Source organism: Notamacropus eugenii, chromosome 7 (genome assembly GCF_028372415.1).
Source record: "Notamacropus eugenii isolate mMacEug1 chromosome 7, mMacEug1.pri_v2, whole genome shotgun sequence".
NCBI classification, from domain to species: Eukaryota; Metazoa; Chordata; class Mammalia; order Diprotodontia; family Macropodidae; genus Notamacropus; species Notamacropus eugenii.
The window spans coordinates 58,593,226-58,609,043 of record NC_092878.1 but is presented as its reverse complement, the minus strand read 5'-3'; the positions used below and the strand labels follow the sequence as shown (position 1 = coordinate 58,609,043).

Below are 15,818 nucleotides of genomic sequence, written 5' to 3'. Positions count from 1 at the left end.
ACATTAAAGAACCGCGGGTCTTGGAATACAATATATCAAAGAGTGAAAGAACTGGGGCTCTGACCAAAAATATTATACCCTGAACAGTTAAGTATTATTCAGAATGAAAAAAATGTACATTTGATAAACTCTCAGACTTTCAAGACTTTGTTACCAAAAATTCTGAACTTAATAAAAGATTCGACATACAAGAACCAAGAGAAGCATAAGGTATATACTAAAGACTGATTATAAGGGATTCATAGAGACAGACTGTTTACCTTTTATAGATATAAAATGTATGTTTAAGACTCATTAATAATTGGGTAGCTCATAACAAAGATTGGAGTAAACCTGATTATGATATAAATTTAAAAAGTAAAACCATTTAGGAAAGCTAAAAAGAGTAATTATTTTATACAAATGAGGTGCAAGAGGGAGAATTGATACACAGGAATTAGATGGGGGAGGAGGGCTAGTAGTTCTGGTAACCTACTTTCATTGGAATAGGTTAAAGAGGGAAAGATACATATATATTTAGAAGAATATAAAAATCTAAATTCAGAGAAAATAAAAGTAGAGGCATGGGAGGAAAAGAAAAGGAAGGAATCTTTAGAGGGGAGGGTGAGAGAATAGGTAAAAGGGGGGAATAGAAGGGTATTTAGATTTATGGAAATGGGAAGATATGGGAGGGATCCTTGCAGGGGGATAGGTAAGTAATAGGAGGGCAAGGTAGTGGGTAGAAGTTAAATAGAGGAAGCAGGAGGGATAGAAAACAAGAGATATGCACAAACATAAAAACCAAAGATCAGGTGAAAAATAGGTTTGGGAAAATATATGTCTATATATATATCTGTAAAGAAACATATCTAAGCCTTATTGTAGCTTTCCAGGGATGGGGGAGGGGGAAAAGAACAAAGTAAAAAAGTGCACAGTAGAGAACAAAATAATTCACAAAGAAGCAAAGAAAAGATGGACAATTTTCAACACAAGTATTATTTATCATAGTCTTTCTTGAAAATATATTTGTATCATTTGAATTCTCTCATGTTCTGCTATACCCATGACATATTTTTTTCTCTTTTTAACTTTGTATTTAAGTTCCAATATTTAAGTTTATGATATATTTTTGTTTTTTTCCCTCTATTCTGTATTTGTGTTCTGGCATTTGAGTCTAAAGTAAAATTTTAAAAAATATTTTAATGATTTTTTAATAATCAGTTTCCTTTGCATTTCTATGTATGTTATTTTATACACTTAAGTATTATTCTGAGATAATAGATTTTAATAGCTAAAATAAGTCCATAGGTTTCACCAGATTGCCAAAGGTTCCATGTCACAAAAAAGCTTGAGAAGTCCTGAACTAATCCAAGTCATTTCAAGACTTGTAAAAATGAGACTAGAAGGAAGAAAATTAGTCAGCCAACAATCATTTATTAAACACTTACTATGCATCAGGCAATGAGGATGTGAAGACACATGTAGGACATTCTTTAGGGATTACTATCCTACCATCATTTGCATTGTCCGATTAGGTTTCCTATAAGGTAGCTACTACTTCTCTGAGTTCTAGGAGACCCTACAAGAGCCAAATGATTGTGTTCTAGAAATCTAGCTCTAGTCCCTACCGTTGTGCTCCTCTGTGACCATCACGATATATCATTTCTTCAACCAGACTGAATTAGCTTTTACAAAATGGTATTTGCTAAGGTAGACTGGTAAGAGTTAGCACACCCATCTTGCCAAACTAAGGACACACTCACAAGAATATACAGCATAGGAGAAAATAGATTCAAGTTTAGAGTACCAGTAGCAAAGCTCCTAGAAATTCTTTTTTTCTCCATCATAAGAGGATTATCATGTTGTTCCCATTAGGCATGATATAGCTTTCTGCTGGTCTCCTGCAAGGATCCTGAAGATGCCTTTAATTAATTAAAGTATTTAATTTGTCCTTAGATGCAGATACTACTGTCAGTCACTGCTATTGCAATGAGATGCCAATGTCAATGCCAATGAGAAGTTTAAATTATCTACCCCCCACTCCCAAGATTTACAAAGTTGTCCTCTGGCCAAGTAGGGAGAGGAGAGAAGAGACATAGGCTTCTCCTCCTACCCCAGGCAATTCCTTCTCAAGGGCCTTCTCTTCTAGGCTGCCCAAATTCCCTGGTTCTGAGCTGCCTTGTAATTTTATACAAAACCCATAGGGTGTATGATTGGGTATACATTTGTTTAATGCCATTGATTGATTGATTGAATAGAGGTATCCTCACCTGAGGTATTGGGGCTAGAGTTAGTTTCATTAAGTGTCATGAGGATTGGCTCAATCAACTCCTTATTCTTGCAGACAAAATATCTTTGCAAGATCTGCAAAGATTTTTATGACAAACTTTCCATCATAAAGGGCAATGAGGCCACAATATTCAGACTCTAATATCACAATTCAAGATCTGCTTGGAGAGGATATAGAAACAGCACTAAAGAGAGAGATGGGAAAAGCTGCTACTGAACTAGACTAAATGTGCTTAGAGGAAACTTATGCTGAATGTGATGGTTTTGAAGGCATTAAGAGACCTATTCTCATGGTGGGTGAAGAAAGGAAAGGGAGAGGAGGTGTAGGGGGAAGAATCTCACTTTTGTTATCTCCAAATAAATGATCAAGAGATCATTAGTAATTACTGGAACACATGACTACTTTACCATCTCTATTAAATTTTAAAGAGAATTATCTTCATGTGCATTGAGAGCATTCTTGATGAGGGTATTAGAAAAGAACAGAGAGGTTTTTACAAGTGATATTTCACAGTAAACCACATGATTCCACTTTATAAAACTGACTTTATAAAAGATGTAGAGAATAAAAGATCCCACCATGCTTGTTTTCTTTTGATCATAAAAATGCATTTGCATGGGTAGAATAAATTTAAAGACCATCCTACAGTATGATGTCTCTCAGGAATATGTCAAAATTATGCAATATTTCTTGAAAGTTACACTAACAGAAATTACCTTGTTCAATGATGTCCTAACTCCTTAAAGATATCATGAAAAGAATTAAACAGGAATTAATCTGCTCACCAGAGGTGTTTACTGTTGTCTTGGAGGAGGTTCAGTGCAGAGTCCAATTTGGAGGAGTCTGAGTTGTGCAGGGGAATGCCTATAGATAATGAGATCCTCCATTCCAGATAGTGCCTATTTACACATGGCATGGTGTTAATTTTCCCAAGTCCCAGAACTCTGCAGAACTTTCTACATGAAATCTATAACCACTCAGAAGAGCTTGACCTGTCTCCAGAGGCATAATTTGGTGGATAAAGCCTGCCTATTGTCCAGACTTTGATAAGTCAGTGGAATGGATGATCTATAGAGCTTTGGCATCAGTTTATATATCTTGGGTAGATACTGAAAATGGACATTGAGTTGGGCCAAATATTGAAACAAGGAGGAAAAAGAGATAGACTGACTTTGGGTAATTGTGAAATTATTTTAATGAATCCAAGCTTCTAAAATAAGGCCCAGGTAGGATAATATTCAATTTCAATTTTTAGGAGACAATAGTGTTCCAAGACTCACATCTACACCATGAATATCTCTCCTCTCTTTCTCAGTCAAACACCTAAAAATACTAATCCACATTCACTGCTCCCACTTGCTCTTTTCTCACTCACTCCTTAATTCTTTACAATCTGGCTTCCAACTTCTTCACTCAATTAAAACTGATCTCTCCAAAGTTACTAATGATTTTATGACTGTCAAATTGATATTCTTTTCCCAACCTCATCCTTCTAAACCCTCTGTTTAACATCATTAATGATCCTAAGAACCTTTCCTCTCTCTGGATTTTTGTGACACTACCTTGAAGAGAATAAGTGAAAACATAGTGCCTGCTATACACCCAGCACTATGCTACGCACTTTGCAAATATTATCTCATTTGATCCTTACAACAACCCTGGGAGGTAGGTGCTATTATTATCCTCATTTTACAGATGAGGAAACTGAGGTATTGCCCAGAGTCATACAGTTAGTGCCTGAGGCCACATTTGAACTCAGTTCTTCCTAACTCCAGGCCCAGTGTTCTGACCTGTTCCTCTTCTTTTACCAAATATTGAAGGAAAATATGGGCCCAAAGCACAGGAGTATAAGCTAAAATGAGACCATTGGGTTATTGACTTAAATAAACTGAAAATCAGGAGAACAATTGTGAATTAAAGTTTCTAACATCTTCCATTCCTTAAGGCTGTTGTTCTTCGGTTGTGTCCACCTTTATCCAAGTTATTTGTTTTTAGTTGATTCTCTAAGTATACCATTATATCATCTGCAAAGAATGATAGTTTTGTTTCTTCATTGCCTTTTCTAATTCTTTAAATCTGTTTTTCTTCTCTTAGTGTTGTACCTAGACTTTCAAGGACAGTATTGAATAATAATGGTGATAATGGGCATCCTTGCTTTACCTTTGATTATATTGGGAAGGCTTCTAACTTATCTCCGTTACAGGTAATGCTTGCTGATGGTTTTAAATAGATACTACTTATACTTTTGAGGAAAGCTCTATTTATTCCTGTGCTCTTTACTATTTTTAACAGGAATGGGTATTGTATTTTGTTAGAAGCTTTTTTTGCATCTGCTGAGATAATCGTATGATTTCTGTTGGTTTGTTATTGATATGGTTAATTATATTGGTAGTTTTCCTAATATTGAACCAGCCCTGCATTCCTTGTATAAATCCCACTTGGTCATAGTGTATGATCCTAGTGACATATTGCTGTAATCTTGCCAGTATTTTATTTAAATTTTTTGAAACAATATTCATTAGGTAAATTGGTCTATGGTTTTCTTTCTCTCTTTTGGCTCTTCTTGGTTTAGGTATCAGCAGTATATTTGTATTGTAAAAGAAATTTGATAGGACTCCTTCTTTGTCTATTTTTCCAATAGTTTGTGTAGTATTGAAATTAATTGTTCTCTAAATGTTTGATAGAATTCAGATCTACCCCAGGGGATTTTTTGTAAGTGAGTTCATTGAAGGCTTGGTCAATTTCTTTTTCAAAGGTGGGGTTAAGTATTCTATTTCATCTTCAGTTAATCTGGGCAATTTCTATTTTTTAAAAAATATTCATCTATTTCAATTAGATTATCAGATTTATAATTTATATAATTAGAAAATAGCTTGTAATAATTACTTTAACTTCTTCATTTTTGATGAATTCACCCTTTTTGTTTTTGCTACTGGTCTTTTAATTTTCTTTTTTAAAAATAATATTAACCAGTGTTTTTATCCACTTTATTCATTTTTTTCATATAACTAGATCCTAGTTTTATTTATTAATTCAATGTTTTGCTTACTTTCAATTTTATTAATCTCTCCCTTGATTTTCATGATTTCTAATTTGGAGTTTAATTAGGTATTTTCATGTGTTCTTTTTCCGGTTTCTTTTAGTTGCATGCCCAATTTGTTGATCCTCTCTTTTTCTTTATTTTATTGATATAAGCATTTAGAGATGTAAAAGTTCCCTTAAATACTGCTTTAGCTACATTCTATAAATTTGGGTATGTTGTCTCATTGTTGTCATTCTCCTTAATGAAATAACTGATTGTTTTTATGATTTGTTCTTTGACTCACAATTCTTTAGGATTAGATTATTCAGTTTCCACTTAATTTTTAATCTTTATTTCCATGGCCATTTCTTGAACGTAATTTTTATTGCATTACAATCTGAAAAGAATGCATTTAGTATATCTGCTTTTCTGCATTTGGTTGTAAAGTTTTTTATGCCCTACTACATGTTCAGTTTTTGCGTAGGTGTCATGTCCAGATAAGGAAAAGGGTATATTCCTTTCTATTCCCATTCAATTTTCTTCAGATGTCTATCATACCTAACTTTCTTAAAATTCTATTCACCTCCTTCACTTCTTTCTTGTTTATTTTTGTAGTTAGATTTATCTAGTTCTGAAAGGGGAAAATTGAGGTCCCCTACTAGTATAGTTTTATTGTCTGTTTCCTCCTGTTAGTCATTTAACTTCTCCTTTTAAAATGTGGATACTATACATTTGATGTATATGTGTTTAATACTGATATTACTTCATTGTCTATGGTGCCCTTTAGCAAGATCCAGTTTCCTTCCTCATCTCTTTAAATTAGATCTATTCTTGCTTTTGCTTTGCCTGAGATCACTATTGCTACCTTTGTGACTTGGTTTTTTTTTCAGTTCAGCTGAAGCATATGTTCTGCTCCAGCCTTTAACCTTTACTCTGTATGTGTCTCTCTGCTTCAAATGCATTTTTTTATAAACAACATATTGTAGGATTCTGGTTTTTAATCCACTCTGCTATCTGCTTCCATTTTATGGGTGATTTTATTCCATTCACATTCACAGTTATGATTACTATGTATTTTCCTCCATCCTATTTTTCCCATTTATCCTCTCTCTTTTCACCCTGTCCCAGCTCACTACTGTTTTACTCCTGACATTGCCTCCCTCAATCTGCCCTCCCTTCTGTCAGTCCCCCACCTTTATTTATGACTCTCCTCTCCTACTTTCCTATAGGGTAAGATAGATTTCTAACCACCAAACTGAGTGTGTATGTTATTCCCTCTTTGAGTCAATTTTGAGAGAGTAAGATTCAAGAGTCACCCCTCCCCATCTTCCCCTATCTTCATTTTACTAGATCTTTCACACCTCTCTTTTTGAGGTAATTTACCTCATTCTATTTCTCACTTCCCTCTTCTCTCAGTATAGTTCTCTTTCTCATCCCTTAATTTTTTTATGTCATTCCACAGAAATCAATTTACACCCACAATCTCTATGTATACTCCTTCTAACTGCTCTAATAGTGATAAAGTTCTTAAGCTTGTAGTTCTTCTTGTGTAGGAATAAAAGCAATTTAACTTCATTGAATGATTTATGTTTTCTCTTTTCTGTTTACATTTTCATACTTCTTTGGAGTCTTGTATTTGAAAATCAAATTTTCTATTCAGCTCTGGTCTTTTCATCAGAAATGCTTGAAAGTCCTCTTTTCCATCAAATATTTATTTTTTTTCCCTGAAGGATTATACTCAGTTTCACTGACTAGGTAATTTTTTATTGTAATCCCAGGTCCTTTGCCTTCTGGAATATTATATTCCAAGCCCTCTGATCCTTTAATGTAGAAGCTGCTAAATCTGTAGCTTCATGATATTTGAATTGTTACTTTCTGGCTGCCTTAAGTATTTTCTCCTTGACTTGGGAGCACTAGAATTTGGTTCTAATATTCCTGGAAGTTTCCATTTTGGAATTTCTTTCAGGAGGTGATTGGTGAATTCTTTTGGTTTCTACTTTATCTTCTGTTTCTAGGGTTTCAGGGCAGTTTTCCTTGATAGTTTCTTGAAAGATAATATCTACGCTCTTTTTTTTGATCATGGCTTTCAGGTAGTCCAATAATTCTTAAATTACCTCTCCAGGATCTCTCTTCCAGGTCAGTTATTTTTCCAATGAGATGTTTCACATTTTCTACTGTTTTTTCACTGATATCACTCCGCCCTATTCTCCTCTCTTTGCTTCTAGCACCTCTGGTGTGAGGGCTTGCTGAGCCCTTTTCATGGGTTCTCATTCACCTTTGGTGTCCACCTGTCCCCCAGTTCTCACTTATGGCTCCAAAAACTGTAGCGTTCCCAGAGGCCACATCCCAGTAAAACCATCTCAGCAGACAGGTTAAACCAGGTCAAGGGTAATTGATAGGCCTACAACCCATCAGTGAGTTTGGGGGATGTCTACCCCAAAGATATAATGACTTCCCCTGGCAAAATGGGAGAATGAGAACAATTTTTCTTTTAAATTGATAGATTTTATTTTATTTTTATCCATGAACAAAATTTTCTTCTCTCACCCATTTCCCCCTTCCTACCTCTGAAAAGGAAAAAGAAAAAAGAAAACAAATCCCTTAAAACTAGTATATCTAATGGGGCAAAATGCCCACTTTGATCTGTTGGTCCAAAATGTCTCATCATTCATCCTGAGCCCCACCTCTTGTCAGAAGGTAAGCAATATTCTTCATTCCTAGTCTTCTGGGATGAAGGTTGGTCATGGCACTGACTAGGAGCAGAGTCTTTGTGAAGTCTACCTTTATATGCCCAGAAGTACTCAGGTCAGAGTAGGTCATTAAGAGACATTTCTTAAACTTGAAAAAGGATTAGAATATAAAGGCTTTACAGGGATGGAGGAAGTGAGGGACAAAATGTGAGGTGCCCTTCATTTGTCTAGGGCAGCTATATTCTCTCTTCTTTGAGCTCTGATTAAGTCCTTTTTGTACGCTGGCTAATACCAACACACATTTCACATCTCACCCTCTTCCACACGCTTCACAGGTTCATAGGCTTCATGTAGATAGAATGTTGATTTCCTTCTTTTTGATGCTTACATGCATGCATGTGAGCTGCTTGATTGCCTTTATTTGTAGAGTCCTCAGGACCAATAAGGGTGCCCACAAGCTAACAAAGTGATGCTGTTGCATCTCTCTTTTGGAATGGTGAACCTTTGGTCTTGTTGCTTTCTGCTCCAACCCCTAAGTCTTTGAAAGCAGGCACTGTGAAGCACTTAGAGCTTGATTAGACATCAAAGGTCATTCACTGCATCCTGGGCTATCTCCAGAGGTCCTGACTTTTATCTTCCACTGGACTTCCATGACTCTGGATGAGAGAGTAAAAGTGATGACTTTGTACAATTCAGACTACTTAAATCCAAATCACGTGAAAGTTGAGACATCACCCTGTGATGTCACTGGTCCTCTTCAAGAATGAATGACCAACAAGAACAAACCCTCATCATCTCAAGCCTGGACTATTGCAATAGTCTCTCTGCCTTGAAGGTCCCACCATTCCAGTTCTTCCTCCATTTAGCTACCCTCATGATCTTCCTAAAGCACAGGTCTGACCATGTCATCCCTTCACTCAATAGACTCCAGCGCTTCCTGCTTAGCTCCTTGATCACACGTAAAACCCTCTCTTTGGTTTTTAAAGCCTTGGACAACCTGACCTCTTCCAATTTTTTTTCTACTTCTTACATTTAACTTCCCCTATATACTTCTTTGTTTTGTTTTGAGGCAATTGGGATTAAATGACTTGCTCCAGGTTACAGAACTAGTAAGTGTCTGAGGTCACATTGGAACTCAGATCCTCCTAACTCTAGAGCCAGCGCTCTATCCACCACACCACTTAGCTGCCCCAACCCCGTACATACTTTATGAACCAGTAACACTTTCCTTCCTCAGACACAATGCTCTCTCTCCTGACTTCATACCATTTCACTCCCTGTTTCCCATGGAGACAGGGAATGCTCTCCCCGCTCATCTCCACCTCTTGACATCCCTGGCCTCTTTCAAGTCCTAGCTAAAATCCCATCTTCTACAAGGAGTCTTTCCTTAATGCCCTTTACTGATAATACCTTCCCTCTGTAAACTATATCCAGTTTATCCTGTGCATAATTTGCTTGTACTTGTGCTTGTGTGCTTGTGTGCTATCTCCGTTTTTAGACTGTGAACTCCTCAAGAGAGGAGCTATCTTTTGCCTTTCTTGGCATCCCTAATACACAATGGCTGACCTATAATGGGTTGTTAATCATGTTTATAGACTGACTGACTGGTTTCATAGTACCAGGGAGTACTTAGCTCATCCCAGGCGTGGTCTATGGACATCTGGTGAAGGGTGGAGGAAGCTGGAAGCAGATAGCAGAGTCAAAAATCTCTTGTTTAAGAGGATCCTTTTGCTTCAAATATATCTGCCCAGGTTTGTCAAAATCCTGCCTTAACTTCAAACCTCAGATGAAGTTATTTTTAAAATTTTTTTTCACTCTGTATATTTTTATGTATTTCATTATTTCCCAATTACATGTAAAAAATTTACCGTATGTTTTTAAAAGTTTTGATTTCCAATTTTTCTCCTTCCTTCCTTTCCCTCTCCTCTCCTTGAGAGGGCAAACAATTTTATATCAGATCAATTTATAAAAACATATAAAACAGGAGAACCTTGGATTAATCACTAGATTCATCTGAAACCCAGAACTGTTCTGTAATCATTGGTCAAAAGCACACAGCCAAGTTATGGCTTAACTAGCAGAGGCGAGGATTTAATAATGTACTAGCTGATTACATAAGCTAAGGTGACACCTCACCAATCCTGAATCTAGCTAGTGGTCAAAGGAAAGACCCCAGAGCCTGGAAAAAAAAATAGCATCTATTCGTTATAACCTGCTGACTAGGAGGGTTGGTGGGAAAAAGAGTACCTTTAGCCCTGCCTTGAGGTAGATCTTCAGCCTTGAAGAGCCCATCTAAGGAAGTCAAACTAGAGAAACTCCTGAAATTTCCAGAGTAGAGAAGCCCAATTCTCCAACAAACATACCAGTAAAATTCTAAAAATGGATCAGAATCAAAAAATAGTAAAGAAAACCAAAGAGAAATGGAAAGAGTCTGCTTTTTGAAAGAGAATACTACCCTAGAATCCTAACCCACTGGTTAGAGTTATTCAACATATGAAAGAGGCAAAACAAAACAGAGAAGCACCCTGGCTTGGCAGAGAGGTTGCTCAACTAAACAGAAAAGTAATGGCTTTGTGGTACAGCCACTCATCCAACCCCTTGGACTTTGTGAGGACAATCTCATCCCAAAAGAAATCCAGGCCCACAATTCCAGAGTTATGATTTGCCTTGGCCACATGAATTCCCTACATGTGTACTTTACTACCATGGTCCTTAAGGTTTTTCCCACTCTCCCTATGGATGCTGTATGTTTTTGGGAGAGAGTGAGTCCCACATTTATGGATAGAATAATATGTAATCATTATTCTTGCCTTGCCTTTCAAAAATGCCTTTGTTAAGAATCAATTAACTGACATAGCTGATTATGAATGAGAAACATACTAGTAGGGACTTGGTAGGTTGATTGCTGTCCTTTGTTCTTGAAGAGAATCAAAGTTACATCATTATGCTAGAGTATAGACACATTTCAGTGTGTTCAGCTCCAGCTGGTTAGACCAGTATAAGCTCAGAATGTTCTATGACAGGTCAGACACAAATAGTCCATGTGAACATTTGGGGTGGATACTCTAAATCTGCATATCCTGTGTTTCCTTTGAGTAGTTTCAATTCTGCTTTGCTCTTAGAGTGCAGTACCCTCTCTCATGTGGGCATGCCAGGCTGAGCAGTCCTGTGCCCCAGTGTCTCCACTGTCATACAATCAATTCCAAAGTTCTTAAAAGAGACCTTGCAAGTATCTGACTTCTTCTTCTGACCATGGCGTGAATGGTTGCCCTGTGTGAGTTGTCCATAAAATAGTTTTTTTTGCATTCCAATAACATGGCCAGTCCATCAGAATTGCACTTAGAATACCAGAGGGGCTTAGAATACTTGAGTAACCACCCTGGAACCTTAGGCATAATAGTAGCTATCTAGTGCCTGGCACATAGACACTTAGGCATAATAGTAGCTATCTAGTGCCTGGCACATAGATGCTTACTAACTGACTGATTACCCCATGAGGACTCAACCTGCTACTGTGGGACATATTGGGGAAGTGAACCCAGAGAGAGAACAAAACATCTGCTACATATCTACTATCTACCTACCTACCTACCTGCCTAATACACACACACACACACACACACACACACACACACACACACACACACATACACACACACACACACATATTTATCAAGGAATCAGTCTCTTCTATTCCTATATCTCCTATCCCCTTCTTTGGTGTTCAAACTATCCCAACTGTTGCCAGTAAACCTCGGCAGGATATAGAGTTATAGATTTAGTGGTAATAGGAGATTTCAGCGGTTATCTAGTTCAACCCTTTAATTTTACAAATGAGGAAGGTGAGCCCTACAGAGGAGAAACAACTTGTCTAAAGTCACACAGATTATAAGCAGCAATCAGGATTTGAACTCAGTTCCTCTGATGTCCCTATCTTGTAGAAGTCCTATAGAAACAAAAGAAAAAGGATTAATGAGAAATGCATCTTAGATTGTCCCATCCTTTATACCATAACAGGTTTTTTCTAAACCAAATAAAATACTTTTCTTCAATTATATTATGCAGAATAGTTGACTCAGCTTTATATCAGTTCTTTGAATAAATAAAATTAGAAGAAATAATAAATTTTCAAATAAAGACAAGTTCCTTTTCCACATCCTCTTAAAATTCCCCCTGCTCCTGGGACACTAAGCTATAATCCTCAAAAAAAAATTACAAAGAGATCATGGTCAAAGCAATTTGATATTGGGTAAGAAATAGAGAGGTGGAACAACTTAATTACACAACATACAGATGTAAACCAGAACAGTAACCTAGTGTTTTAAAACAATTCCTATAAAAACAACAAAATGATTTTTAAAAAAACTTTGAAAGACTTAGAAACTCTCATCAACATAATAACCAATCACAAATGCAAAGGACTAGTGAGGAAACATACTATCCAGCTCCAGAGAAGAAAGCTGACTGACTCAGAGTTAAGAATGAAACATATTTTATCATTTTGCTTTTGTTTTCTGTTCTTTTCTCCTTTTTTGGACATGATTAATGTGGTGATTTATTTTGCTGAACTATAAAAATTTGTAAAAGACTTTGTTTTTCTTGCAGTTCCAAGGATTACAGGCATATTTTGCCACACCTTGTCATATCACACTATAGACTCATGTGGAGTCAATCATATTTTTAGTCCACTAAGTCACCCACATCTTTTTCAGACAAATTTCTATCTACCTCTTCATACTGCCTTCATTTTATTCTTGTGAAGTTGATGTTTTTGAACTCTAGTAAGATGTTACATTTATTCTTATTAAATTGCACTGTATTGAAGTTTGCTTCATGTTCTAGGTCTAACTAGAAGAACGAAGGAATGAGCATCTAAATACACATTGTTGATTATATGGTAAGAAGCATGGTGCCAAGAACTGGGAATACAAAAGCAGTGGGACCCCTGCCTTCAAGGAGCTTGCAATCTAATGAGAGAGAGATAGGTAGATAGGGTAGATAGGGTAAAGAGAATAGGTAGTGGTGACTTTGGTTTGAAAGTTAAATGGATGAATAGAGCTGTAGGGGATTAGACTGTTATGCCCTTTCTTGTAGCCATGGTGAGATTGAGTTATTATTCTAGGAATAGAATTGGAAAAGGTCCATGAATAGCAGTCAGAGAGCTGATAGAGGTGGGAGATGATTGGGAGCTAAAGTGAAGCATGGCTGGAGGATGCTTAAATCTAGTGGATCACATGATGTACTCACCAATCATGTGACTTGGGGGGAGAGGGAACCCCTCTGGGTGCAAGGTCCTGAAAAGTTGCTTATAATCCTAACTCTGTTATTCAATACATTATTTTTCCCAACAAATTTCATAAGCATGCCTTTATCTAAGTCATTCATAAGAAGGTATTTGGACCAATATGGAAATTTGCATAGTTTTTCATTTATTACAAATGAGTCATGAGATTGTAGGATTTAGAACCAAAAGAGACCTTGGAGATAACCTAAGAATTTCAATTCTCAGATCAGTTTGAATTAGAAAAGCATTTCACTTTCTTGCTTGATCTCACAAAACTCTCTATGTTAAACTTTTAAATTTTCCCCATTTCCTTGAGTTGCTTTGCTATGCAGTGTGGAGTTTTCAACATACTCCTCCTTTCCATCCCACCCCATGACACTAATATGTTTCCAAGTACTGATGTTATAAACATTACTGTATCTGCCCATAACATGCACATTTTGTTAAAAGCTTTGGAGACTGTTACACTCCTAGTAAAGTAACTCTCAATTTTGCATTAGAAAATGACATGTGACTATAAATGGACAATAGGTACTCACATGATACCAGTGACAAGACTTCTTGTACTCATTGTTGTTGTCCCCAGGGTTTTCTTTTCTCTGAGTCTGTCTTTCAGGTTACCACAAACTGTAAACCTCCCCTTTCTGCTCTCCCATCATAACTCGATCTCCCAGAATCCCTGCATCATAGAATGGAGGGAGGGAGTTAGGGTTCAACATCATGCCTAGGTACTATGTCTGAACTCCATGGATGTGTAGTAAGACGTCCTCCTATAGTCTCAGATACTTATTCTCTAGTTCTAAATTAACTTTAGGGAACCATATTAACTCTCTTGTCTATGAGAGAATGATTTTACAAAATGGACTAAAGTACTCTTTCTCTACCAGTGTTAGAACACTTTAGAGCTTTGGGAAGAAGTCCTTGTTGTATGCAGACATCTTGAATTTTCTCATTTCTCCTTGAGAATAGAAAAGAAAAGATGTAGGGGTAATATACTATATTAATAACATTACTAGTCAGAGAAAGAACTGATAAGTAGAAGTATGTATAGGATAATTGTACACATATACCTATCTGTGTCTAATGGCGGCCATCTCTAGGGAGGGGTGGGGGAAGGAAGAAAATAGAGGGGGGAAAAGAAATTTCTGTGATAACTTTATTATATATTTAAAAGCAATAGCAAGCTGTACATAACAGATTTGCAGTTTCATATGCAATCATCCTTTTTATTATAATATGTATTGGAATTGTTTGTCTTATTCCACAAACTAAAAAGAAAATAAAAAAACAAAAACTATGATGTTTATAAATATATATAATATTAATATATAAATATATATAATATAAGGTGGGGGTAATGGGAGCCATGATGAAGAGATCAGGAATGATGGTTAGTTTCAGAAAGTGAAATGAATGAATTCACTGAATACTTTCCTCTTATCTTGAGACAGGTGAGCTCTACTGTGTCCTTACAAGTGCAGGGTATGTCACTGGCTGAAAAGAAAATGAGGAAATCTTCCATTAAAATGTGACAGTCCCCTGTGCCATTCAAATGCAAATGTAAGGAATTGGGGAGAGAAAATAATAATTAAAGGACCTAGCGTTGATATAGCACTTTAAGGTTTGAAAGATAAAAAAATTGTGGTTAAGAGAGGTTGTGACTTTGCCAATTTTTCAAAGCTTATTGTGAATGTTAGTGGCAGAATTTGAACTCGGTTCTCCTGACTCCTAGTCTACCTCTTTTTCCAGTATACCATACTTCACGAGTTTGAGCTAAGGTGGAACTAAATTAGGCTCTTTAAGAAATTGAACTAATTTTTGTTGGCTACTGAAGTCCTATTCCATATTCTTACTTCAACTAAGTATAACAAAACACACACATGTATTTTATTTATATAAATCCTGACTCTAATGCTTGCTACCCATGTGACCTCGAGCAAATCACTGAACTTTTCTGGGACTCAGTTTCCTCATCTGAAAAAGTGAGTTGTGTGTGTGTGTGTGTGTGTGTGTGTGTGTGTGTGTATAGAGCTTTTTTTGTCTTCAGAACAATTCTGTAAAGAAGGTCCTATTTTTAACCCCATTTTATATATGAGATAACAAAGGCCAAAAAAGGTTAAAGGACTTACCCAGGGTCTCATATCCAGGAAGTGTCTGAGGTGGGATTCAAACCCAGCAATCTATCAACTATTCCACTTATTAACATCTATGCAGCTTTTTGCAAGCTTTGATAGACCCATGAAGACTAGAAAGTAGTTTTTCTGTATTCTAGTGCCTAGCACAGTGTCCAGCAGAGAGTGAGTACTTAATACATGCCTATTGAATTGACCTAGAGGTTCGCCCATGCCTCATAAAGCCATGCAAAATGGAAAGGTCACAATGTTCTGTTCACAACGGAACGGAAATCAGCTGATCAAAAGGTATCATGAATCAAGTATGAGAAAGGTAGAATGGAAAACCCCAACACACCTTGCAGTGAATGACTAATTGGGTAGCCAGTTCTAAGTGTTCTCAGCATAGGAAGGAATAGTGGACTTTGTAACCACATTCATG

At 36.6% G+C, this 15,818-nt stretch overlaps 1 long non-coding RNA gene across 2 annotated transcripts; it reads right to left on the bottom strand.

The window, feature by feature from the left end:
* Positions 1–6,987: 6,987 nt before the first annotated feature.
* LOC140513090 (uncharacterized) lies at positions 6,988–15,592 on the bottom strand. Of its 2 annotated transcripts, XR_011970063.1 has the most exons (5): positions 15,395–15,592; positions 13,805–14,759; positions 11,835–11,927; positions 10,229–10,354; positions 6,988–8,637 (listed from the first exon to the last, which is right to left on the bottom strand). It is a non-coding gene; the product is annotated as an uncharacterized lncRNA (long non-coding RNA). The 2 variants fall into 2 exon arrangements; XR_011970062.1 differs by having other exon boundaries at positions 10,229–11,927.
* Between the last annotated feature and the right edge of the window lie 226 nt (positions 15,593–15,818).